The sequence below is a fragment of the Dipodomys merriami genome, unplaced genomic scaffold, assembly GCF_024711535.1.
Source record: "Dipodomys merriami isolate MVZ:Mamm:240054 unplaced genomic scaffold, mDipMer1.0.p SCAF_198, whole genome shotgun sequence".
Taxonomy (NCBI): Eukaryota; Metazoa; Chordata; class Mammalia; order Rodentia; family Heteromyidae; genus Dipodomys; species Dipodomys merriami.
This window is the reverse complement of record NW_027203359.1, coordinates 1,703,140-1,729,668: the sequence shown is the minus strand read 5'-3', so window position 1 is coordinate 1,729,668 and position 26,529 is coordinate 1,703,140. Positions and strand designations below refer to the sequence as shown.

The following is a 26,529-nucleotide window of genomic DNA, read 5'->3' as shown; positions in this document are numbered from 1 at the left end:
TGTGCTGCTTTTAACTTCCCAAGATATCTGTGTACAATGCCCTCCAACCACTGATCAGTGTTCTAGACTTGCCTTCTCCTTTACTCCTCCCTTCCTTAATCAAAACATCTGTTCTATATCCTGTCAAAGTCCTGTTCGTGTGTGTGTGTGTGTGTGTGTGTGTGTGTGTGTGTGTGTGTGTGTGTGTGCCAGTACTGAGGCTTGAACTCTGGGCCTGGGCACTGTCTCTGAGGTTTTTTCTACTTAATGTTGCACTGTACAACTTAAGCCACAGCTCTATTTCCAGCTTTTGGGTAGTTAATTGGAAATAAGAATCTTGGGGTCTTTTCTGTATAGGCTACCTTCAAACACAATCCTCAGATCTCAACCTCCTAAGTAACTAGGATTGTAATCATGAGCCACTGGTACCTGGCTAAAATACAGTTCCTTTATGGATCTAGTCTAGTATACTAATTCAGGATAGGTTAACTGGTGACAGAGAGAGAGCAGTGCTTTAATATGGGCAATAATGATCATTTTTTATGTCCACCACTGCTGACACATTGACTACACGCTAAGCACAAGAATTACTATTTTAGTAACATCAAAATCCTCCAACCTAGTGAGCTAAGTGATGCTATCTCCACTTTACAGATAAGCAGCCTGAGGCCCTCAGAAGTTTATGATTTAGATATGAAGTGCCTTTCAACAAGTTCATTTGCAGTACAGCAAGGTTGGGAGGTGGGGCATTGGGGAGATGACCGAATAAGGGCTCTGACTTTGTGGGTGGTGGACTCACAATCTCATGACATTTTGGGGAGGTCTGAAAAGTGGGAGCTGTAGTCTGGTTGCAGGAAGTAGGTCACTGGCAGGGAGGGGTGTCTTTAAAGATCTATCTTTTCTTGGGAATTTTCCTGGTTTCTCTTTTGCTTCCTGGCAGCCATGAGGTGAACAGCTTTGCCATCCCACACGCTTCTGCTGAGATGTCCTGCTCCCACCGTATTCTCAAAGGTAATGGAGTCAGCCCACCATGAACCAAAACCTCTGAAGCCATGAGCCAAAATAAATCTTTGCTCCCTGTAAGCTGCTTATGTCAGGTATTCTGTCCCATCAAAGAAAGGCTAGCCCAAGAGGTTAGCACCATTAAAATCATACAGGTAGTAATTGCTACAACCAGGACTTGAATCCATGTCTGAGTCTAGAGTTTAGTTACTTAACTACCACACTCTTGTGAAAGAAAGGTTTGGGGATTGGGAAATTTTCTAGTAACAGAGGCATTTTACTAAATGAGAGACTTCTGAAATTTCTGGCAACATAGCCACTCCTATGCTAATAAGATAAGCATTTTATTTCATTGTATGTCAAAAAGAAACAGAACTGAGAACCAAGCTCTGGGGGCTCACACCTGCAATCCCAGCTACACAGGAGGCTGAGATCTGAGGATCATGCAGGTCAAAGACAGCCCAGGAAGGAAAGTCTTTGAGCTTCAATTAACTATCTCCAACTTACCACCAATAAGCCATAAGTAGAGCTGTGGTTCAAGGGATAGAACACCAGCCTTGAGTGGAGAGCATGAGGGCCTGAGTTAGCTCCAATACCAGCATGAACCTCTCTCCCTACCCCACAAACACACCTTCCCCACAGAAAGAAAGAAATAGAATTGGGAAATCCAAATAATGAAAGAAGGATATAGATATATAAGCAAATGAGCAAAAGTAGAATAATGTGGAAAAATCAAGAGAGGCTAGGATGCTCTTAGGTAAATGCACTTTATTAAACAGCCTATATTATAAGCCTCCTAAAGATTAAAGTGTATAGATAAAGTAGCAAACCGACCTTCATGCAGAATTAGATAAGGGGCTGGTTGTTTGTAATAATGATAAGATGCTTAAAGTTTAAGGTCATTGATTCTTTGGGAAAAGAAAGGTGAGTGTGCAAATTGGGCCTAGTGTTTGCTAAATATTAGGTTCCCTAGGAAACTATAACCATAATGATAAGACAGAAATCTTATAATCCTGGAAACTAACCTCAACAACCTCACAGAGGTCATTTCCACATTAGCAAATTATGTGAAAAATCTAGGAAGGTTCTCAATGTTCCAATTAGGAACAAAGTAGGGCATAAGCCAGGCACTGGTGTCTCATGCTTGTAATACTAGCTTCTCAGGAGACTGAGATCTGAGGACTGAAGGCAGGAAAACCCATGAGACTCTTATCTCCAATTGCAAAATGCTAGAGATGGAAGTGTGGCTCAAAGAGTAGAGTACCGGCCTTGAGCAAGAAAGCTAAGGGGTAGATCCCAGGCCCTGAGTTCACAGACACAAATAAGTAAATAAATACATAAAATTAAGTGGGGAATTTAGAAATCCTGCCAGCTCCTTGGGTGTCTGTGTAATTCTCCAACGTTGTCAATAAAGAGGAGGAATGAAGGTGGGGCCAGCTCCTGTGTGTATAACTCAGCCTGTATCTAGAACAAACCATCCACCAGTTAACGAGCTGGTCTGGGCAGTTCTATTTGCCAGACATTTGTGGACCCTTTCCAATATCCTACAGTCAAGTGGTTCTGAGTTCATTTTGATGAATAACCTTGGTGAAAAGAACTGTAGGCTAATGAATGGATAATCAGAAGGGCTATGAAAATGACCAAATAAAAATTAATGTTCACAAGTGCTAATTTAATTTTATGATGAGATTCATTGTCATTGTTTCTGCCATGGTCACATTTCAACTACCAAATCTAAAATATAAATTTAGCAATTTGCCCTTTGCATAAAAACTTACTAAGTATACATGATTTCATATATTTTTTTTCCCTCAGTAGTGATTTTCAGGCTTTTCATTTGGCTTTCAATATTTATCCTCTACCTTTCATGCAAATTATAAGGATCTGCTTTGATACTGGGGTTGGGGGGCAGAAAGTGACTAGAAGTAAAAGAATACACCCACATACATATATATCCTCACTCATGGGTGGTCATAAATATACACGAATATCTGCATATGTTAGTATATAGCATGCACATATTAGCATATGATATATGCATATACATCATATATATCATACACATTTGTATGATCACGTATGCCTATAGTATTTGCACATCATACTAGCATATAATATATACGTATTATACTAGCATTTATCCAGACACAATGACATTATCAACCTAAAATGTGTGTGAAAGTGTTTTGGAAGGGATTCAGTACTCTGACAAAGTGAAGAATAAGAAAAGTTCCAAGTGAATGATTCTTTGGAGTAGAAAGAGGTTAGCTGTAAACATGCTTTTGAAAGGGACTCCGGAGGATTGCCACTGTGAGTATGCTTGTTCATGCCTCAGGTTCAAGTGCGCCCAATCAGCAAGGTGCTCAATTCGCGGTGATTGGCGTGCATTTCCTTGTTGATCAAGAAAATGCATAATCTCCAGCCCAGATACATTTAACTGCACATTTACCATAAAAATGAATATGAGAAATAGGGTTTTGATTTAAATTTTCCAGCAGCAGTAGCTCTAGAAAAAAAATATATATGTATATATGCAGGAAAAGATTCCATTTGCAAAGCTCTGGTTCTGATCAAACCAAGCATGCTTTTCTGTATACCTAATGTCTTGGAATTAGACAGCAAGCTTTTCTTGCTCAGAGCCCTTGTCAATTTGATTAAGCTCCCCAGCATGTGACTGACCCCGCCTTGGTTAGGAACACTGACTGCCGGGCGTGTGGTTTTGTTTGCGAGCGGGTGCTTTGGCAGAGCCGTCCTAACGCCGTCTAGAAAGGGGGCAGTTCACGAGTCAAACCCTTCAGCTGAGTTCTCCAGGCAGGGGCGATCTAGAATGCCAACTCCAGTGCAGAAGCACGTTTCCCCAGCAGAAGGGGCCTCTTCAGGTCCTGAAGCCCTTAGGAAACACGACACGTCGGGGTCTTATTTTGTAAAGCGGAGTTCGGTGGCGGCTCCGGCTCCTAAACATTCAGATTAAAGATCCTTCAGAAGGAAACACGTGGGCTGCAAGACAGGTGGCCCAGCCCGGTTCCAGACGAACGTGTGTGCGCGCATTATGAGGAGGGGCGGGGCGGGGGTGCAATCGCATTTCCAAAGCCAACAACAACAACAATAACAGTAACAAGAACTTCTTGAAACCATTGCTTCGCCCAGGAGCTGCCCCGACGGCCTCCTAGGTCCCCAGCACACCAGCCGGCTGGAGTCCGGGCCAGGCGTGGGGACGGCTCGGCTTCTCCCCACACTAATCGCAAGCACGTGTCGGGTTGGGTGGGGAGCCCCGAGCCCGGGACCCGGGGCTGCTGCCCACCTGGTGCAGGGGGGTGGAGGGAGGGGGCAAGGTGGGAGGAGTCTCGTGCGTCTCCCACAGGCGCCAGCCCAGGCGTCCGTCCGGCGAGGCGGTAGCGGCGGCGGTGCGGCGGCATTGCCATGGCAACGGCGGGAGCCCCGCCCCCTCCACTTCCTGGCTCCCGGCTCACCCAGCCTGGCAGGGTGGGGCGGGGCTGACGTTGCTAGGAGACGGGCGATGGGCGTCCGCCGGTCCCTCCTCCCCCTCCCAGCTTCCTCCACCCTTCACCTACTTCTGCCCGGCGGAGTTGGCGGTGGGGGAGGGCTGGGGGGGGGCACGGACCAGCCACGTGGAGACCGGGGCTGGCCTCGGGCCGCCTTCTCCTTTGCACCCTCTTGGGTTGTGCCTGGAGGAAATGGGCACTCAGCAGATTCAAATACAGAAAATACTTAATCCTGGCTTCCCCCGGGCCCCGGGCCCCGTCCTCCCGGGCCGGGACGGTCCGGTCCCAAGCCCTGCGCAGGCCTCCCCCAGAGGGCCGCGGTCCCCAGCTCTGCCCCGAGCCCTGGTCTCCTTTCCATCCTGTGCAGTGGGAGCCTGGTAACTTCATCGGAACAAAAAGAATGGGCTGGGCTCCTGCAGCTGGCGGGAGGCTCAGGGCCCGAGGCCCAGTCTGGCTGGAAAACTTCAAGGTCTCTGCTTCTGTAGCAGGTTCAAGGTTCCTCCCCAGGGCGGCCCCTTGGCTACGCATCATCCCCTTGGCTGTGGGAACTCACGCGTACCTCCCCCCACACACACAGTGCACACACACACATGCACACACAGTGCACACACACACATGCACACACAGTGCACACACATGCACACACAGTGCACACACACATGCACACACTGCACACGTGCGCACACATGCACCACACGCGCGCGTGCACACACGTGCGCGCACACATCCACACACACGCCCACACACGCGCGCGCACACGCACACTGGAACACAGTCTGACAGGATTGAAAAGCTGGTCAGAGTTGTAAAAAAAAAAAGGGAACAAAAATCTTAGACAAACGGTCTAAGTGGATGTGTTTAAGTTGATGTGTCACTGATAATTCACAGATGGCCCCTGTGTAATGTACAACTGCAGCCACTGCGAAGGATCTTCAAACTCTTACTAAAGAGAGAAAATGAAGCAAGGATTGTATTGACTCAGGGTGGTATCCCATGCTGAGCTAGACGCTGTGGGAGATTTTTAAAAAAAGAAATGTTTCTTTTTTTTTTTTCCTTCTAAACTGTGTCTGTCTAGAAGTTTATTTTCTGCTAGGGAACTGCTTTGGGTTGCCATGGTTGTGTGTGCAAGCTATTTACTAAGGAAATGTTTCCAGGAGAAAATAGTAAGGGAGAAAAGGAGAAGCAGAATAGGGAAGAAGGAAAGAAGGGAATAACAATGTAAGAAGTTCCACCATGAGCAAGGCGGTTTAAACCCTGTAATCCCAGCAACTTGGGAGGGAATGATTGGGGAATAGTGATTCAAGACCTGACCTGGCAACAAGTTTATGAGACTCCATCTCAACTAGTGGCTTAGTGCTTAGAGGTGTGCCTGTCATCCCAGCTATACTGGGAAGCACAGATTGGATTCCCCTCCAAGTCTGTGCATAAAGTAAAACTGTATCAAAGACCAACATAAAAAGGGTTGGTGGAGTGGCTTAAGTAGTACAACACCTCTCTAGCAACTGTGAACCCCTGAGTTCAAACTCCAGTACTACCAAAAGTAAATGTTCTAGCCCCAGTTTAATCCCAAAGGTAAATGCTGGAACTCAAATTATACAGTGAATGTCTAACAGCCATTGGCTACATCCTACCTGGAGGAGACAGGGGATGCAAATACCTAGAACTTCTGGTTCCAGGGCAAGCCTTGTGAAATGGCTCCTCCTGTAATATTAAGGGAAATCAATTCTCTGAAGGCAGTTGGAGGTCCGAGCCACTAGAAGTAAAGCACCTAAAAAGCCAGAGCAGGACATAGCAAGTGGGTAAAGGGATGTGACAGGATGGGGTAGAACTTCACGACAGGGTACCCCTTGTTCTGCCCAGATACACAGCTTCTCACATCACAGTAAGTCCACTTCCAGCTTAGTCGGGGTTAGAATTGATACCCAGATCTAGTGAGAAAAACCACAGTCATTGATGCTACTGTTAGCCCCAAGTCAATAACTAACATCATGTCCCTTTTCTACCCACAAGTCTAGATTATCATTACTCCCAGCCAGCCCTGCAGCCAGTCAGAATGGCCTGCCTAGGAAATGACCCAAGGCTTTGTCCTCGAGGAATCTGAACTCAACAACTGTGTAGTAGAAACTGGGGATAGGGCAGCTAGAGCCTCCCTCCCCCTTTATACAGCAGCCCAACCACCTCATGATGAGTGGTATTTATTCCTGTCTCTATGGTCACTGCTTTCTTCTGTGTTCATGGATTGCAAAATTCGCTTTAACGTTGATGGGACTCATCGTGTATGCCCTGATACAAAATAGTCTTTATTTCGGGAGCTAGAACCTCCAGACCCAACGGCCTGGAGTTATAAGGATAGGAAACATGCACTCCCCAAGATCAACTGGGGATGACCGTGAACAGGACAGAGTTGGTTCTGTCTGAAAGCAAAGCAGGTATGTTTTGTTTTTTTTTTTTCCTTTCCTGGAACAGTCATTGCTACAGGAGATGGATGGGGCTTGTAAGTTCCCAAGATCACTTGGTTCTAGACGCATCTAATTGAAGTGATTCTAGGACACAGGGGAGTTCTTTAAAAAAAAAAAAAGTGGCAGATAGGAACTCTTGGTAGCAACACCTAAGAAAATCAAAGGATGGGTACACCAAACCAACCTGGGAGACATCAGGATATCCACAGAGAGGACCATACTGCTAAAGGAGTGAAGGTTAATAGAAGAGTAACCAGAACAGAGCTTATTGACTGCTGAGATGATAAACTCTGTAGTGTCTGGCTTTGTTCAGGAATGCAGGGCTGAAGAAGCCACTAGGGAATCATAAAGAGACTGGGCCACTGTTTAGTTGGTGGGACTCAGAACATCTCAGCATGCTTCCCTTACTCTCCTGAGCAGACCATGATCACCTGTGATTGGATATGTGAGATTGTACCGCCCATCTCACTGGCTGAGTCTCTCTGTTGCATTCTTGGATTTCATTCTTTGATGAAATCATCTGCCACTCTCTCTAGAGGCCCACACATCATGGAATCTCTCCCGAGGCCTTTAACCAATAGCCACCAAGGAACCAAGGCCCTTGATCCTACCACCTCCCCCCTTCTCCACCCCCCGAAACTGATTTTTGCCAGAGTGAGTTTGGAAGAGAATCCTTTCCCATCAAGCCTTCTCATGAAAACACAGCCCTGAGCAGTGCCTTGGCTATAGCCTGTGAGTGGGTCTAAAACAGAAGTGCTGGCTAAACTATGTTCTGTTCCTTGAGCCATCAGCACTATGGGGGAAGAAATGCATCACTCTAAGCCACTAAGTTTGTACAAGTTTGCCGGACAAGCTTTCTGTAACTGTACTCCAGGCTGGAGTATACCTACGGTGTACATTTTTATCTGTATAAGTCTTATCTACCTGGTGAGCTATAATGTCCACCTGGGAGTCCTCTTCCATCCACAGAGTGTTGCTCTGCCACAGTAAGCACACAATAAATGATTCCTAGGCAGTAACTACATGCCTAAACTCTATAAACATTTGTCATAATTGTCATCTATGATTATGACAACAGCAGTAGCCACAACACAAATTGATTGAACCCTTGCTGTTTGCCAAGCCTTATTCTAAGCTACAAATTTTAATCTATTTCTTCCTTATAGCAATGGTATTAGATAGATTTTACTAGGATTTCCTTTCCCTCCCTCCCTCTCTCTCTTTCTTTTTTCCTTCCATTTTCTCTCTCTCTCTCTCTCTCTCTCTCTCTCTCTCTCTCTCTCTCTCTCTCTCTCTCTCTCTCTCTCTCTCTCTCTCTCTCTCTCTCTCTCTCTCTCTCTCTCTCTCTCTCTCTCTCTCTCTCTCTCTCTCTCTCTCTCTCTCTCTCTCTCTCTCTCTCTCTCTGTGCCAGTACTAGGACTTGAACTCAGAGCCTTACATTCTTGCTTGCTTTTTTTCTTTTCAGTAAGGGAAAATTTACTTCTGCAGAAGAATACACCATCATCCAAAAATCTGGCAAGCAAGCACACAGAGTAGTCAGCCTGCTCAGGTATTTATTCCTAATGCAGCAGGCCCCACCCCTCTGCTCAGATTGGTTGAGCTCAGGTTCACAATCTGCTCGTGATTGGCTATTTGAACAGGGTAAAATGTATTTACGGAAGGGGATTCTGAAATAAGATTAACAGGTAATCTTAAAATATACCCACACTCTCTGCTATTTCTTTTTTTCTGTCTTCTTTTTTATTTTTTTTGTCGGTCGTGGGGCTTGAACTCTGGGCCTAGGTGCTGTCCCTTAGCTCTTCAACTCAAGGCTAGTGCTCTACCACTTAAGCTACAGAGCCACTTCCAATTTTCTGGTGGTTTATTGGAGATAAGAGTTTCATGGACTTTCCTGCCCGGGCTGGCTTTGAACCGAGACCCTCAGACCTCAGCCTCCTGAGTAGCTAGGATTACAGGCGTGAGCCACCAGCGCTCGGCTACTCTCTGCTCTTTCTTGAACAATTCGGGGCCTGTCATAATTCCATCTGGAAAAGAAACCAGTTTAAGAGAAAACTTTACATTTTACAAAGCCTTTCTTATCCCAAGGCAGTTTCTCTTTTCCTTAAGAACAGCCATTGCTTGGCTTTTTCCTTTTTCTCAAGCTTGGTGTGGTGGTCTACCACTTGAGCCAAGCATTTCTATTTCAATGAGAAACACAAGGCTCCTGGCAAACAAAGATCTTGCGAAGAGTGAACACTTGTGAGCTAGGATTCGAGCCCTGAGCAACCCAGCTTCAGAGGCTGTGCTATCTCTTAGAACTGAGAGATGAAGAGATGAAGAACAGTTTATCCCTTACATTGTCCTTTTCTGAGACACCATTAGACATGCTAACTTCTCAGTCTCTTGCCACTTGTAGGAGAGCAAAATTATACTTTATTTGACATGAAATCCCCCATTAATATTCAAAAGAAGAGTAATGGTTAGAGACTTTGAAATTGGTTAGACACATGTCAAGCTGTCATGAGGATGTAGTGTACAAGAAAAGGGAAGCTAGCTGTGTGTCAGGGTTTATACCTGTAATTGCAGTTGCATAGGAGGTGGAGATGTGAATATCGTGGTTCAAAGCCAGCCTTCTTATGTCCAATTAACTAGCAAAAAACTAGAAGTGGAGGTATGGTTCAAGTGCCAGACCACCAGCGTTGAGCACAAAAGCCAAGTAAGAGCAAGAGGTTCTGAGTTCAAGTGCAGTTCTGTTGACAAAGAGAGAGAGAGAGAGAGAGAGAGAGAGAGAGAGAGAGAGAGAGAGAGAGAGAGAGAGAGAGAGAGAGAGAGAGAGAGAGAGAGAGAGAGAGAGAGAGAGAGAGAGAGGAAGAGGGAGAGGGAGAGGGAGAGGGAGAGGGAGAGGGAGAGAGAGAGAGGAGGGACGGAGAGAGGGTGAGAGGGAGGGAGGAAGGGAGAGAGGGAAGGAAGAGAAAGAAAGAGAAGGAAAAGAGAACATATAGCATTCTCTATGTCTCGATATTCCAAAGAACCACATGGCCTATTCCAGAATATTTCTATAGTTGCTATAAATATTAGCTCTCTGGTATTTATCTGATAGCAAGAGTTAGGAAATATGTTGTGCTTTTCTTGACTTAGAATTGAGAGCAGAAATAATTCATAAGAGAGAAGTGAAGTGGAAGCAATTTTATATTGTCCCTCACAAGCATGACTGTTTCTTCATGGTCTGCACACACGTGCACACATGGAGAGCTCTGGATATATCGAATTCTTGCCTTTAGAGCCATTTATTACCTGCAGGGATAAGTGAGGTTATATAATGGGCTTTAGTTCAAAGAATGTACTTGCTTGTACATGCAAATATCTGTCTGAATTGCTTAAAATAACAAGTTGCTTAACACGATAAACCCTGGGAATTTGGTTTGAAATGTTCAAACATCATCCCTCATTAAGCTTGCCTACAACAAGTATGCGGAATGAAAGATGGTGCCGTTCCGTGCCAAACACTTCTGCCCCACAATGAGAGCTCAAAACCAGCTCAGCCCTCATCTCCTACTTCGTTCCTATTTCAGGGATGAGAGTCAGGATGATAATTCTGTGTATTAATAGCTTTTTATGTTTAAGTTGCCCTGGCCTCTTATAGTTGCTCCGGTAGAGTCCACTAACGACAGTGTCATTCTTTACTGTAGTGAAAGGGGACACGATCCTTTTAGGTACTGTATTTTGTTCCTAGGAAAGACAAGATACCACTGAGCTGTATTTCCTGAACCTCTCTCCAGTTCCCTCAAGAAAAAGGGCATGCTTGTGTGGCCTAACATGCAAGGCCTTTGTCATCTTCCCTTTTCCAGGAAGAAGAGGCAGGGTGACAATAATAAAGCCAGCCCCCCCATATACCCACTCCTTGCTCTATTTTCAGTTTCTCAAATTTCCTAGGATTTACAAACATTGTAGGTCTTACATATGTGGTTCCTTCTGTCTCGTCCACCTGCCTTGCCCATTTCTCTCTGAGTCTTCAGGCTCTGGCTAAGTTATCACCAGTTCTGAAGCACTGGGCATCCTCCTTAGGATTCCTATGGCTCCAGCATGTCCCTCTTCTCACACCAAATTCCCAGTATGTGAACCTTGTCAGGTTCTCTTGCTGTACTGACAGCCTCCAGAGAGCTAGGACCTAACACTGCCTGTATGTAATGTCTCCTAGTGTAGTATAGGGTTGTGGTTCACAGAAGAAACTATTTAAAATAATAATACAGACACTTGACACAAAAGGTCTCAGATGTTGGAGGCTTTAATGAAAATAAATAGTAAAGTCTGCGGAATGAATGTTCTGATTATTCTGCTGCAGCCTTTGTGTCTACACTTTGGGTAGGTACAAACTAAAATTAATATACTTTTACAAAGTTAATAGATTTTTTTTTCTAAATGAGTGGCCTTGAAGTAAAATACAAGCTGTTAGCATAATAGAAAATTTCCTGAAAACAAAATCAGTTTGTGAAATTTGAGCCACATGAAATTAATTTCTATTATTCAACGCAGAAAATTCAAAACCAGCTTCTCAAGTTTCAAACCCAGTAATGCCTTTAAGTCAATCTGTTTTCAGTTCTGTGTGTGTGTGTGTGTGTGTGTCCTGGGACTTGGATTCAGGGCCTGAGCACTGTCTCTGAATCTTTGTACTTATAGCTAGAGCTCTACTACTTGAGTCATACCTCTACTTCTGGCTTTTTGTTGGTTAACTGGAGATAAGAGTCCCATGCTCTTTTCTGCCTGGGCTGGTTTTGAACTGCAATCCTCAGATTGAAGCCTCTTAAGTAGCTAGGAATACAGGTGTGAGCCACAGTACCAGTTCCTGTTTTCAGTCCTTATAGAGCTTCATCACCAAGTAGACAAGAGCCCACACAGACCTTTCTGCCCCTACCTTCCCCCAAACTTTAGAAAATATGCTGCCTTCTTTTGTGCTGGTGTAATAATGAAAGAAAGGGCAAACACCGGAAGATTTTTTTGCTTCATGTAGACCTAGTATTAGATAGAAAAGTATACATAAAAGTCTAGAGTTCTTCGAACATACAGCGTTTATGAACAAAGTTTTAAAAACCATATTTATCCCCTCTATTACTCTTTCTTGTCTACCCTCCACACTTTGCTCTTTTTAGTCCCCCCAGTTCTGGAACTTGAACTTGATCCTTGGTACTTCTGCTCATTGGCTTGTGTTCTACCCACAAGCCCTGCCTCCAACCCTTCTCTCTTGGCATTTTTACTCAAGACGAATGCTCTAACAATTGAGCAACAGCTCTACTTTTAGATTTTTAATTTTTTGGCTGGTTAATTGGAGATAAAAGTCTTCACAAACTTTTCTGCCCAGACGGGCTTTGAATTGTGATCCTTAGGTCTCAACCTCCGAGGAGCTAGGATTACAGGTGTGAGCCACCAGCACTGTCTTCAAGAGCCTTGGTGAGGTATTTAAGATCATTTAAATATAGGATCATACTATCTGCAAGTAAAGATAATTTGACTTCTCCTTTCCTATTTGAATTTTGTATTTCTTTCTCTTACCTTGCTGCACCAGCTACGAATTCAAGCACTATATGGAATAAGAATGGAGAGAGTAGATACACAGGCCTTGTTCTTGACTTCTGCAGAAATGCTTTTTGGATTTCCTCATTTAGTAAAATGTTGGCTAAAAGTTTGTTGTAAATTGTTTTTAATGTTTACTTTCTTCACTTATCATGAAGGGATGTTAAGTTTTGTCATGGGCCTTTTCTGTACCTACTAAGCTCACATGCTTTTTGTCCTTGGGTCTTTCATGTGTTGTATTACATTTATTGAATTGTATATGTTGAGTAGTCTTTGTTTCTTTAGAATGAACCAACTTGATCATAGTGCATCATCATTTTCTTTTCTTCCATTATTTTCTTCCTTTTCCCCCCCTCCCTCTCTCCCTCCTTTCCTTCCTTCCTTCCTTTCTTTTATTTTCCTTTTCTTGTGCTAGTCCTAGGGCTTGAACTTGGGTCCTGGGTGCTGTCTCTTAAGATTTTGTGCTCAAGGCTAGTGGCCTACTACTTGAGCCATATCACTACTTTCAGCTTCTTGGTGATTAATTGGAAATAAGAATCTCACGGACTTTCCTGCCGTGACCGGCTTCAATCACAGTCCTTGGATCTCAGCCTCCTGAGTAGCTAGGATGACTGGAATGAGCCATCAGTGCCCGGCTGTATGATTGTTTTATGTATGTGCTGTTGAATTCACTTTGCAAGTATTGTATTGAGAGTTTTTATGTCTATGTTTGTCAGGAATTTGGTGTATAATTTTCTTTTTCTGTAGTATCTTAGTTGGTTTTCATATCAGCACAATAAAAACTTTATATAATGAGTTTGGTAGTGTTCCTTCCCATCTATTTTATGGAATATTGGTGATAGTTCTTTAAAGGGATCGGAGAACTCAGCAGTGAATACATCCCATTGTGGGTTTCTTTTTGTCAAGAGATTCTATGGTCGCTTTAATCACATTGCTTGTGATAGATCAGTTTATGTTGTTTGTGTCCTCTTGGTTCAATTTGGGTAGATCATATAGACTTATCCATTTCCCCTTACATTTTCTAGTTTATTGGAATATACATTTTGAAAGTTATTTCTTAAGAATCCTCTAAATTTCATTGGCATTTGCTTTGATAGTCTTTTTTTCATATCTAACTTTGTTAATTCAGCTCCCCCCTCTCCCCCTGGTCAGGTGGTTGGTTTGGTTGAGTTTCTTGATCTTGTTTCTTTTTTCAAAGAACTCATTCTTTGTAGCATGGATCCTTTGTATTGTTCTTTTAGACTTGTTTTCATTAATTTCTGCCATTATCTTTATTATTTCTTCCCATCTACTGCTTTGGGGTTTGGCTTGCTCTTGTTTCACTAAGAGATTGAGGTGAATAATTAGGTTATTTATTTTTTACTTTTTAAAATATAGGCATTCTTGGCTATAAACAGCCTGGATTGTTTCTCAGTAACTCTAGCAAGTTGTTTTCATTTTTATTTGATTCTAGAAATTTTCTTATTTTTCCTTTATTTCTTTGATGAACTTCTAGCAGAATGGATCTAAAGAATGGGATCTCTCTCTCTCTCTATGAATATGTCCAGAAAAAAATATATATAATGGAGTTTTACTCCTCATCATTTGCAGGAAAATGAACGGACCTGGAAAAAATTATGCTAAGTGGAGTAAGTCAGGCTCAGAGAGACAAAGGATGCATATCTTCTCTCATATGTGAATATTAGTTCTAATTATCAATGTATATGTAAACGTACACAGGGTAACATGCACATATACCCAAATGAATTAACTAAAGTATGATAGAAGCAGGGAAGGAGTCTAATGATGTAACTCCTTTGAATAATTTATAGTCTAACAAAATAAGTACCAGAAAGCTGGAACTTGGGGTGTCAGGGAGGGGTAAAATCAAGGGGAGATGGGTAGACAAATGAAGACAGGAGGCTGGGGAAAGAGTAGTAATATTCAATGTGTGAGTGTGAAAATGGAGTGGGTCGGTGGGGTGGGAGATATGAAGAATGATGAAAGCGAGGACACTGATCCAGACACGTCCTATTCACCAACTGATGGGTTGACTTGAAACCCCTTTCTCTTGCTACTTACAAATAGTAATAAAGAATACCAAACTAACTAAACTGCTTTAGATACATGCATCCTCTTCACAGCTCTGCTTACTAAGGCAAAGAGAAATTAACAAAATGCTCATGTCCCTCAGCCATAAACGGACAGCTTAGGGGCTTTGCATTCAAGTGGTTCCTTAATCAATAATGAAAATGAACATTAATTGAGGACTTACTATGCCCCCAATGCTGTGTAAGAATCTTTCCAGCACTCAACAACAACTCAGAGACGATTCTCATCCTTGCTTCCACACAGATGACAGGAGGGGGTGGGGGGGAGGGAGGGGCAGGGAGGATTTAGTAACTCACTCAAAACTCCCCAAAGCCCAGAACTCCACCAACTCCACAGTGACTGCTTTGCTCGGCAGTTGGGAGCGATTGCCAGTTCTAAACAGCAGAAAGACATGTTCAAAGCTGTGCTTTTGGAGAATTAATCTGGCAGCCGTGTGGAAGATAGACTGTCTTTTCGCAGCCCAGCAGCACCCGTTGGAAGGCCTCACCCCAAAGCTGCAAGTGGCAGCGCTGGGGTGAGGCTCTGCCCCTGAGCGCTGGGCCCTCTCCAAGCCTCCCACCAACACCCCCCCCCCCCAATCTGGCCGTCTGAAGCTAGATGAAGGCCTGGGGCCTCTTGCTCTCTCGCCGTTGTGAGTGCTTTAGCACCTCACTTCCTCTTGTTTTGAACCCTACACAGGCCCATCTCAGCCGGCAGAGAGTCCCTGTAAATAGAATCTACCCTGAAAACCCAGCAGCAGCTGGAGCTGCTAGGGCTGCACTACTTCCTGTTGAGCAAGGTCCTGGGGAGCAGAAACCACATTGTTATTTATACCCCAAGCTCTTTATTCACGGAGCTTTGCAAAACACAAAAGGGGCAGTCCCCGGCCTTCTGGAGCCCACAGACCCCAGACACACAGAAGACGAGGAGAATAGCAACCGCCCGCCCCTTTCCTCACAGAAACCTTCCATTTGGGGCCCTCCACTGGCCCTCGTTTCTTTTATCTTTTATTACCTTCCTCTGAGCAGTCTTATTATGGAAATAGACTCCTAATTAACACATCAGGTTCCCTGTTTTTTGGTGTGTTTTTTTTCTTTTTTCTTTTCCAAAACGTCTCTGAAATGTGCCTGTTCATGAGGCCGCTCACTCAACACACCCCCTACTATCTTTATTTTGTTCTGCTTTGGGTTCTGGCTTGGGTCATTTGCTTCTTTGTATTGAAAGCTTGTCAGCTCAAGGGACCTGGCACGTATTAATTAGGAGGATGGTCTGGAGCCCGACACAGCTTGATGGAAAGGAAGTCTGCGAGGAGAGTGAGGCAGAGAATCAGAAAGGCACTGAATGGAGCTGGGGGGAGGGAGGGAGGGGGAGGGGGAGGGTCAGCTTAAGACCATGACCCAAATTTTAGACTGACCAGCAGTCAGTCTGCCAGAATTTCCGGTTGCAATTCTTGACTTCAGCTAAACCAGTTTTCAACTTGAGTGGTAAGAGTGTATGTCTTTTTAGTTTTTACTGTTTTTTTTTTTTTTTTTCTTCACATGTATCTTGTCTCAATTTGCTTCTCTTTGCCTGGAGATTCTTTCTTTTCTCTTCCCTCTACCCCTATCTGAATTTTACTGGTTTTCAAAGCTAAAATAAAGTTTCATCTTCTCAAAATACAAAAAAAAAAACACCACAAAAAACCTTCCATAGCTTCTCCAGTCCTAATTAACCTCCCTTTTCACAGTGCTGTGATTGTATTTCTAGCCCAGATTGAGTCTTGGACTAAAGTCTCTTCTTGATGAAAAATGTCTAGGTCTGCCGTGGAACACAAAAGGACATCAGGCAAGTCCTGGTGGCTTAAGGACGCTCATTGGCTGCTTCAGACCCGTCCAAGGCTAGCTAAAGGACAGGGACAAGGTCAGCAGGCACATGCCCACTACTCTTCAGAAGCTATCTTCCTGGCACCAGCCAGGGCAGCCACCTGGCACATGTGAGAACCTTACGGCGTCTGGGAATTTCAGCCAGCAACTGTTAGGCAGCTGCTACAACCTGAAGACTCTGTCCTCAGAATTTTGGACTCCTATCTAAAACCTCTACTTATTCTGTTTTCTGGCCTTAATACATATGGCGAACACTGTGTGGGCTCTAAGCCAAACCCTCAACCATCCTTTATCCATTTTGGAGTGTCTTTTCTTGGCTGTTGGCTTCCAATGGTTCAGCACAGTGACTCTCTTTGAAACACTGAAGCCAGAAGCACCTGAGAACTGAGGTTTCCCTGCAGATTCTGGGTCAGTGAGAAACTAGGCGTAAAACACAAAAGCCCAGCTTCTTGCCTGAAGTTGGAACAAGGCCCTCTGTGTGAACTGTAACTCACACCCCATCATTTTCTATGTGGTTCCGTAAGGCTTAAAATGGCTCCCATCTAGCTCCACTTCCTCATCCTGCCTTTCCTCTTTCTTCTCCTCTCCCCAGTCTCCAAATTCTTTTTAGCACTTCCTTCGTACATCCTTGCACAAGAAATCTTCAACTTTGAATCCGTTTTGGGGAGCTCTTATATCTCTGCATTGGCAAGATCCGGTATTTTAGACCCTTTATTTGGCTAGGTTTGAACTCAGAGCTTGGCTTGCTTGCTTGGCTTGCACTCTGCCACTTGAGCCACACTTCTGGTTCAGCTTTTTGCTGGCTTACTGGAGATGGAGTCCTGCCCGCTTTTCTGCTGCGGCTGGCTTCACGTGATTTATCCAAGTCTCAGCCTTCGGAATAGCTAGGATTACATGTGTGAGCTACCAGCACCTGGCTAGACCCTAGTACGCAGCCACCCAAGCCACATTTCTACTTCTAAGACCATATTCTAATCTCTTATCTGAAGTCCAAATGCACACTGAAAATCCACCCAGTAAATTCAATGTCATCGTTCATCTTCCTATATCTCTCATGCAACTTTGGATGCTACCAAAGGTAGCCATGGATAGCTTCTAGTCATCTTTCTAGACTTTGCCATCTTTGTATTGTAGCTCAAGAATGCTTCAGGATCACTGGTCTGGCTCTAACCCTTCTCATAGGCTCCCTTAAATGACCAATGGAAAATAATGACCTGTCTTTTATTTGCACTAAACCAATGATTAAAACCTCAAAACCCCAGCCTTGTGCTAGCTCTTTGCTGCTGTGTGCCTGTCTTCCAACTCAGGCATAAGGCCAGAGCTTGTGATTCAAGAGAGCCAGGGTCACACCTGTCAAATTCCCATCAACACCTGGGAAATGAAAGTCATAGATGACTTTCAATCAAGCCAGGCAAATAGGTTTTGTACAAGATTCTCCCCCACCCCCCATCCCCCATTCATGGGTCCAGGCACTTTTGCAAACTAGAGCACAAACTGGCAACTGCAATGTAATTTCCTAAAGGGTAATTCTTCAAACTCCTTTAGCTATCTGCCCTAGGGTTCGTGGGAGTTTTCTTTCCAGCTCTATTGTTCTGTAACGACATCTTTTTTTCTCCCTTGCATCTCTGAGAAATTCAAGTTTTCCTGAACACACAGTTTGTAGTGCTTTACATTTCTATGAAATCCTATGTTTACTCATGTATGCAGTGAGGTCCCAATTGGCCTACAGACTAAATGGGATTCCTTGAAATTCTATTCTAAGTTTGGGCTGCGGGGAGCTGAAGGTAACAGTTTGTCCTCGGGAGGGTAATTTAGGTTCCTTCTTTTCCACTTGCCTGCTTAAGTAGGGACTGGCGTTCATGCTTGTAGCTCTTCAGAAAGGGGAAATACCTTTTCACCCTGCAGAGCATGCTCAGAGGGAAAGAACCACCTATGTATTTCCTGCTTCCTGGTTGTCTCCTGGCTTGGGGGTCAGGCACAGGAACTGGTCGGAGGCTTTTGATTTTTATGCCTGCCATCCGGTAATAGTGTATCAGTGCTATTGGCCCTTTACCATGTGGGATTGAACGCCACGTCTGGGTCCTGTTATGTAGGTATTTGCAGAGTGTTGCTGGGTTGAGAAGGCAATGTGGCTTGCAGGGGACATGCAGGGGAACTGTGCTCACCTCACAACAATGCGGCCACCCCTCCACAGCAAGGACTTGATACAGAGATGTCAAGTGGGGAGGGAGGGGGTGCTCACTCACATGAACTTCAGAACTCACAGACACAGCCCCAATGACCTGCCTTTGCCGATTCAGGCACCATGATTTCAGCCCTACTCTGTCCATTTATTCAACCACCAAGCCTAGCTTCGAAATGCCTGAGAGCTTCACCGACACATTTGGCCTCACGTTTTTCCTAAGTCCTGATGAAAAAAATGTGTTGTGTCCCCTAGGCTATGTAGTTTCTCCAGGGATCTGAGACCATTTTTAGAGAAATAGCCTAAATGGTCTTTAGATAGAGGTATCTAAAAGCCAGCATATTGTTTGGTTTCTCTAGCATTTTTTTCACACATATATAATTCTAATAAGATTTGGCTTGAATAGGTTAATCAGCCCTCCCCCACCCCAACTAGGGCAAGGAAAGCTTTTCCTATTCATACTAAAGTTGTTTTCAATAATGTCTAAATTATTTCCATTGGTAGAGCTGAAATTGGTTACAATTTCCCTTTTCAGAAAAATAGATGTTGGGGCCAGGCCTAGGGACTTGTGTCTGTAATTCTAGCTACTCAAGAGGCTAAGATCTGAGGATGGCAGTTTGAAGCCAGCCCAGGTAGGAAAGTCTGTGAGACTCTTTACTCCCAATTAATTATTGAAAAACCAGAAGAGATGCTGTGGCTCAAGTGGTACAGCACTTGCCTTGAGTGAAAAAGCTAAGGAACACTGCCCTATCCTTGAGTTCAAGCCCCAGTACTAGCACACACACACACACACACACACACAACACACACACACACACAGATACATTCTTCTGTAAAGAAGATCAAAAGGTGATCTACTCATGTTTTTGAAATGTGTGTGGCTTCTGCCTATAATCCTAGCTACTCAGGAGACTGAGATCTGAGGATTGCAGCTCAAGCCAGCCCAGACAGGACAGTCTATAAGACTCTTACTTCCAGGGGTAGAGGATGGGGGAAGAAGAGAAGGGATAGGAAGGGGAAACAAAGGAGGAGGCAACAATGCTTGATAAGAAATGTACTCATTACCTTGCCCATGTAATTGTAACCCCTCTCTACAGTATTTTTACAAAAAAAAAAAGACTCTTATTTCCAATTAACTACCAGAAAACCAGAAATGGAGTGGTATCTTAAGTGGTAGAGCACTAATCTTGAGCAAAAGAGCTCAAGGACAGCGCCCAGGCCCTGAGTACAAATCCCACAACCAAAACCAATCACTACCTCCAATCATGATATAACAGCTGAAATCCCATCTGTAGACTTGTGTGTACATTTGTGCACATATGTGACTATTTGTGGAACATCATCATCCTCTTCTATATGAAGTTTTACAGGTTTTACAAAGCAACTCCAGTTGAATGAAGGAGAGAAGGCTGACAGTTTTTTGTTTTTTTGTGTTTTTGTGTGTGTGTGTGTTTTTTTTTTTTTTTTTTTTTTTTTTTTTTTAAATTTTTTTTATTGTAGAGATACTATACAGAGGGTTACAGTTACATGAGTGAGGTAATGAGTACACTTCCACTTCCTCTTGAACATTGTTACCCCCTCCATTGTTTTCCCCCTACCATCCCCTCCCTCCCTCCCTTCCCCAAGGTTCTTTTTTTTTTTTTTTTTTTTTTTGATCGTGATTAAGTGATTACTTAATTTCCGGAAATTCACAGTATTGTGGAATAATGATGCTCATTTAAAGTCACAAGTTCATTCTAACTTTCCTGGAGCAAATTGTCTATCACAGTCTGTAATATATAACGGTGCTCATATGTTATATACCATATATGTGATCAGCAGCATGGGGATATTTAGTAGTGGTTCAACCAGATGAGTGGGAGTTCTTTGTTTCTTAAGTCCTGTTAGTTTTGTCATATCACCTAACATTTTGGATTCATCATCCACTTATCAGGGAGACCATGTACTGTTTGTCTCTTCGTTCTTGGCTTACCTCGCTCAACATGATTCCTTCTAGCTCCATCCATTTCCCTGCAAATGCCATTATTTTGTCATTTCTAATGGCTGCATAATATTCCATTGTGTATAGATACCACAATTTTTGGATCCATTCATCTGTGGTGGGGCATCTAGGTTGTTTCCATATCCTAGCTATTGCGAACAGTGCTGCAATAAACATGGAGGTGCATGTGTCCTTGTATATTGGTTCCTGTTGTTCAGGGTAGATGCCTAGAAGTGGTATGACTGGGTCGTAAGGGAGGTCAATCTTTAGCTTTCTAAGGACCCTCCAGACTGCTTTCCAAAGTGGTTGTATGAGTGTACATTCCCACCAGCAGTGTAATAGCGTTCCTCGTTCTCCACATCCCCTCCAGCATTTGTCGTTGGCTGATTTGTGGATGTGGGACATTCTGACTGGGGTAAGGTGGTATCTCAGGGTTGTCTTTATTTGCATTTCCTTCACCACCAGGGATGATGAACATTTCCTCATGTGTTTCTTTGCCATTTTTATTTCTTCATTTGAGAAGTCCCTCTTTAGTTCCCTTGCCCATTTAGTAATTGGTGTGTTGGGTTTGGGAGGGATTAGTTTCTTGAGTTCCCTGTATATACAGGATGTTAACCCCTTGTCTGATATATTGCTGGTAAATATTTTTTCCCAATTAGTTGGTTGTCTTTCTAGCTTGGTTGCGATAGCTTTATCTGTGCAGAAGCTTTTTATTTTAAGGTAGTCCCATTTGTCGAGTCTCTCTCCAATTTGTTGTGACCCTGGGACTCTGTTCAGGAAGTTCCTTCCTGTGCCTATTAGTTCAAGTGTCTCTCCTACTCTGTCCTGCAGTAGTTTCAGAGATTCAGGTTTAATGTTAAGGTCTTTAATCCATTTTGAGTTGATGTTGGTGCATGGTGATAGGCTGGGGTCCACTTTTAGTTTTCTGCATGTGGCTGCCCAGTTTTCCCAGCACCAGCGGTTGAAGAGGCTGTGTTTCTTCCATTGTATGTCTTTGGCTCCTTTGTCGAATATCAGCTGGCTGTAGGCCTGTGGATTTATTTCTGGATCTTCTATTCTGTTCCATTGGTCTTCGGGTCTGTTTTTGTGCCAGTACCATGCTGTCTTTGTTATTATAGCTCTGTAGTAGAGTTTGAAGTTCGGCATGGATAGCCCTCCCATATTGTCTTTATCCCCTAGAATTGTTTTGGCTATTCTAGGTCTTTTGTTGTTCCATATGAATTTTTGGACTGTTTTCTGTATTTCAGTGATGTACGTCATTGGGATTTTAATAGGAATTGCGTTGAATTTGTATATTAGTTTTGGAAGTATTACCATCTTTACTATATTAAGTCGGCCTATCCAGGAGCATGGGAGGTCTTTCCATTTCCTAGTGTCTTCTGCAATTTCTTTCTTTAACTTTTTATAGTTCTCATTAAATAGTTCTTTTACATCTTTGGTTAGGTTAATTCCTAAATATTTTATTTTTCGGGAGGTTATTGTGAATGGGGTTGCTCCCTTTATTTCCCTCTCTTCCTGTACATTATCAGTGTATAGGAAGGCAACTGATTTTTGTGGGTTTATTTTGTATCCTGCTATTTTGCCAAAGTGATTTATGATTTCTAAGAGTTTGGGGATGGAGTTTTTGGGATCGTGGAGGTATAGTATCATGTCGTCTGCAAAAAGGGATAGTTTAACTTCTTCTTTTCCTATGAGGATCCCTTTAATGTCTTTTTCTTGCCTTATTGCCCTGGCTAAGGGTTCTAGGACTATATTGAAGAGGAGTGGAGACAGTGGGCATCCTTGCCTTGTTCCTGATTTTAGGAGAATTGGTTGTAGCTTTTCCCCATTAAGTATAATATTGGCTATTGGTCTGTCATAAATGGCTTTTATTGTTTTTAGAAATGTTCCTTCTATTCCTATTTTCTCCAGAGCTTTTAGCATGAATGAATGTTGAATTTTGTCAAAGGCCTTTTCTGCATCTGTAGCGATAATCATGTGATTCTTGACCTTGGCTCTGTTGATATGTTGGATTACATTTATTGACTTACGTATGTTAAACCATCCCTGTGTCTCTGGGATGAAGCCTACCTGGTCATAGTGAATTATTTTTTTTATGTGTTTCTGGATTCTGTTAGCTAGAATCTTGTTAAGGATCTTTGCATCTGTGTTCATCAAGGAGATTGGCCTGTAATTCTCCTTTTTGGTTGGGTCTTTGCCTGGTTTGGGGATGAGTGTGATATTGGCTTCGTAGAATGAGTTTGGGATAGCTCCTTCCTTCTCTGTTTCTCTGAAGAGCTTGAGGAGTATGGGTATTAGTTCTTGTTTAAAGGTCTTATAGAATTCTGCTGTGAATCCATCTGGTCCTGGGCTTTTTTTTGTTGGAAGACTTTTGATAGCTTCCTGTATCTCATTATAGGATATTGGCTTATTTAATTGGTTAACTTCTTCTTTGCTCAGTTTGGGCAACTTGTATTTCTCTAAAAATGCATCCATTTCTGCCCGATTTTCTTCCTTTAGAGAGTATAGCTTTTGAAAGTAGTCTGTTAGAATTGTTTGGATATCTTGGGTACGTGTGGTGATGTTTCCCGTGGCATCCCTAATCCTATTAATATGGGTTTCCTCTCTTCTTTTTTTAATTAATCTAGCCAATGGGCCATCAATTTTGTTTATTTTTTCAAAGAACCAGCTTTTTGTTTGGTTTATTTTGGTTATGGTTTTCTGATTTTCTAATTGGTTAATCTCTGCTTTTAATTTGGTTATCTGGCTTCTTCTAGTAGCTTTAGGTTCCATTTTTTCCTGTTTTTCTAGCTGTTTTAATTGCAACGTGAGATTATTTACTTGGTCTGTCTCCATTCTCTTGATGTGGGCACTGAGGGCAATAAATTTGCCCCTCAGGACTGCTTTTGCTGTGTCCCACAAGTTTCTTTGTGAGGTGTTTTCATTTTCATTGAGTTGTAGGAAATGCTTTATTTCTTCTCTGATCTCTTCTGTTATCCAGGCATTGTTAAGGAGTGTGCTGTTCAATTTCCATGTATTGGAGAAATTTCTGCGGTATGCTTTGTTATTGAGAGCTAGCTTGATTCCACTGTGGTCTGATAGGATACAGGGGATTATGTCGATCCCTTTGTATTTGCTTAAGTTCCTTGCATGAACTATGATATGGTCTATTTTGGAGAAAGTTCCATGAGCTGCTGAGAAGAATGTGTACTGTGTTGTTTTAGGGTGAAATACTCGGTAGATGTCAGTTAATTCCGCTTGCAGTATGGCCTCTCTTAATTCGGTAGCTTCTTTGCCAATCCTCTGGTTGGTAGACCTGTCCTTTGGTGAGAGTGGTGTGTTAAAGTCTCCTAGTATTATCGTATTGGGATCTATTTTATTCTGTAAGTTTGAGAGCATTTGTTTGACATATCTGGGTGCACCAATATTTGGGGCATATAAGTTGATGATGGTTATATCCTCCTCTTGGATTGTTCCCTTTATTAATATGTAGTGTCCGTCCTTGTCTTTCTGTACTGATTTTAATGAAAAGTTTATTTTGTCAGATATCAGGATAGCTACACCTGCTTTCTTACTGGGGGCGTTTGATTGGTAGATCCTTTTCCACCCCTTCACTCTGAGTTTGTTTGTATGTTTGGCTGAGAGGTGGGTCTCCTGAAGGCAACAGATGGATGGGTCTTGTTTTCTTATCCAGTCCTCAGTTCGTTTTCTTTTAATTGGCGAATTCAGCCCATTTATATTAAGAGAAAGTATAGAGAGATGCATTGTTGTCCCTGCCATTCCGTTTTCCTAAGTTTTTCTTTTTTCCTTTCCTCCTGTGCTTGCTCAGTTAGACTTTGAGTAATGCCTGTTTGGGGCAGGCCCCAGTTCCTGGCTGCTTTCTTCAGGTTGTGTCCCCCCTCTTAGAATTCTTTGTAATGCTGGCTTAATGTTTATGAATTCATTTAGTTTTTCTTTGCTATTAAAAGTTTTCAGTTCTCCATCAAATGTGAATGCTAGCTTTGCCGGGTAGATCAGTCTGGGTTGGCAGTTATTGGCTCTCAGGGCTTGTATGGTGCTTTCCCAGGCTTTTCTTGCATTCATTGTTTGTGTGGAGAGATCTGCAGTAATTCTTATTTTTTTCCCATTGTAGTATAGCTCCTTCTTCATTTTTGCTGCATGCAGGATTGTTTCCTTATTATTCAGATCTATCATTTTTACTATAATGTGTCTAGAAGTGTTTCTCCTGGGGTCTTGCTTGTTGGGTGTTCGATAAGCTTTTGTGATGTAGTTAAGATGGTCGTTTTTGAGGTGGGGAAAATTTTCATTGATTATCTTGTTAAATAGGTGTTGCATTCCCTTGCTCTGGAATTCCTCACCTTCGTCCACTCCAATTATGCGAAGGTTAAATTTTTTAGCATTATCTGCTTGCTCTTGAATATCCCTTTGGTTTAATTTGAGTAATTTTTCCATATCTGTCACTTTTTGGTCCAGTTGGTGTATTCTGTCTTCTGTATCTGACACTCGACCTTCCATTTCATTCACTCTGTTGACAGTGGCTTCTATTGTGGTTTGCATGGAGGAAATGGATCCCTTTATGGATTCAATGTTGGTTCTCAGAGTACTGATCTCACCTCTCAATGAGGTATGCATTACCTCTAATTTGGCGTTTATCTCACTTCTTATTGAGGTTTGTGCAGCTTCTATTTTTGCATGCATCTCTTGTTTGATACCCTGTATCTCTTTGGATAGTTCATCCTTGTGCTCTTTCAATTTCTGATAAATTTCTCGCTTTATTTCTTGAGTCATTGCCTCCAGCAACCCTTGGAAGTAGCCTTTGTCTTCCATTCCTGCTTTGCTCCCACTGGGGCTCTCCCCTGTGTGGCTGCTGGCTTTTGGGGTGAGCTTGCTGTCCTGGGTGGTAGTAAACCTTGTGATTTTTCTCTGTGATTTTCGCATGGAGGTTCAGGAGACTGCTCTTCAATTTTGTTTTGGTGTGTCTGTCTTTGCTTGGTTGCTGATTCTGTATTGGTAGAGAGAGTCTGTGCCTGATCTGGGTTCTGTTGGGAGCCTATTTCCAGCTGCTATTCTGACTTACTTAGGATTCTCAGCTCTCTGCTGTAGATTGCTGACAGTTCCCGCCTTTGGAAGGGTTGAGCAGCCTAGACTGCTTGTGTTTGCTCCTACGGGTGCTCTTGTGAAGAACAGATGCTCTGGATGCACTCTCCCAAATGCTGGAGTCTGCTATGGGCTCCTGATGTGTTTTTGTTTATTTGTTTTGGGCTGGTTGTGGGCTTGAACTCTAGGTTTGGGTGCTGTCCCTCAGCTTTTTCAGCTCAAGGCTGGCACCCTACCGTTTGAGCCACAGCACCACTTCTGACCCTTTTTGCTTTTGTGATGCTGAGGAATCAGATGCAGGGCCTCATACATCCAAGACTATCACTCTATTGCTGAGCCGCCTTAACAGTCTGAGCTCCTGCTTACTATCAGGTGCTGGCAGCCTGTGTTGCCCAATTCCCAGTCTAGGGTATATGGGTGGAGTTTTGGTGGGGTTTGGGCTTCTCTTGTCCTGGGCCTCCAGGTCTTTTGTTGTCACAGGCGTGCTTCCCGGGGGAGTGTTGTTTCCTGGTTTTCTCCCCTCTGTTGAGGCGTATGCTCAGCTTTTTACTTCAATTGGGAGGAGTTGGTTGTGTTGTTCAGGCGCCGGATCCCTGGGCTTGGTTCCGGCCCCAGCCTGGAGCGCGCTTGTTAGGCCTGTGCTGATGTGTATACCCCCTAGGTTATACAGCCTGGGGGACACAGTTCAAATTTCTTCTACTGTTGGTAGTCTTGACCCAGGGGCGCTGTTCCTGGCTTGGGCATTTAAGCTCCCTTCCAGGGGTGCTCTTGCTCTAGCCTGGCCAGCTGAGTGTGCTCCACGGGCTGGTGGAGCTCTCAAACAGTTCCCAGTTTTAGTGGGTCCTGTGGTCCGGGTGCTGGGGTAGGG

General features: G+C 43.4%; 1 long non-coding RNA gene across 1 annotated transcript in view; it reads left to right on the top strand.

Moving 5' to 3' along the window:
- Positions 1-12,211: 12,211 nt before the first annotated feature.
- LOC138831473 (uncharacterized) overlaps positions 12,212-26,529 on the top strand; it is a 54,358-nt gene continuing 40,040 nt past the window's right edge. Inside the window, exon 1 of the long non-coding RNA XR_011373334.1 lies at positions 12,212-12,367. This is a non-coding gene — a long non-coding RNA (uncharacterized lncRNA). The remainder of the gene's footprint in view (positions 12,368-26,529) is intronic.